This window comes from Cynara cardunculus (assembly GCF_001531365.2).
Source record: "Cynara cardunculus var. scolymus isolate 2C chromosome LG 13, CcrdV1, whole genome shotgun sequence".
Classification (NCBI taxonomy): Eukaryota; Viridiplantae; Streptophyta; class Magnoliopsida; order Asterales; family Asteraceae; genus Cynara; species Cynara cardunculus.
In genome coordinates this window covers 29,590,279-29,591,406 of record NC_037540.1, presented here as the reverse complement: position 1 = coordinate 29,591,406, position 1,128 = coordinate 29,590,279, and positions in this window count along the sequence as shown.

The window sequence follows — 1,128 nt, the reverse complement described above, 5'->3', positions numbered from 1 at the left end:
TTGTTTGAACATTTTTATGAAGAATATTTTGATAATAAGCCTAATCAGTCTATTATTTTGATCAGGGACAATTCAACTGAACAACAGTTATCAGGACCATCKCCTKATKTGCCTGTAACTGAAACAGAAGAAGAAGTTGATGAAGAGATAGAGATGGAGAATCCAATCAATCCAGTTCAGTGTGAAGACGGTGGAACATCTGAAGTGCAAAAGGTGTTGGCTGAACAAGATGCTACTAAATTACCTCAATCAGATATTCAACCTGCTGTCAATTCTAATATTGAACCTTCACCTGAACCTACTCATATAAACTCCCAAGTTCTTACATTGATCAAAATTCCGATCAAAGTTCTTATACTCCCTTACCTCATAGCATGAAGTGGACCCGAGATCATCCAATACATCAAGTAATTGGTGATCCATCAGYWHCTATTCGTACACGGTCCGCGACTGCTAATGAATGTTTGTATTCCACATTCTTGAGTAATATTGAACCGACAAAAGTTTCTAAAGCCTTAGCGGATCCGGATTGGATAATTGGAATGCAAGAAGAGCTGAACCAGTTHGAAGCACTTAAAGTCTGGAGATTGGTACCTTGTCCCATCAATAAGACGATTATCGGTACTAAATGGGTATTCAAGAATAAAAGGGATGAAGATGGTGTTGTGGTCAGAAATAAGGCTAGACTCGTCGCTAAAGGATATAATCAACAAGAAGGTATTGACTATGATGAAAAGTTTACCCCGGTTGCAAGGATTGAAGCAATAAGAATGTTTTTGGCGTACGCGGCACACAAAAGCTTCACAGTGTACTAGATGGATGTCAAGACAACATTTTTATATGGGCTTCTCAAAGAAGAAGTCTATGTCTCTCAACCGGAGGGTTTCGTTGACCAGTCAAAGCCACATCATGTCTACATCCTTGATCGAGCACTTTACGGTCTTAAACAAGCCCAGAGAGCCTGGTACAATATCTTGTCAGAATTTCTTGTAAAATCAGGCTTCTCGAAAGGTAACATYDACACCAYYCTTTTTATTAAAAAGGAAAAGTCTGATATTATCTTGATACAAATTTATGTAGATGACATAATATTTGGATCTACAAATCCCAAATACTGTAAAAACTTTT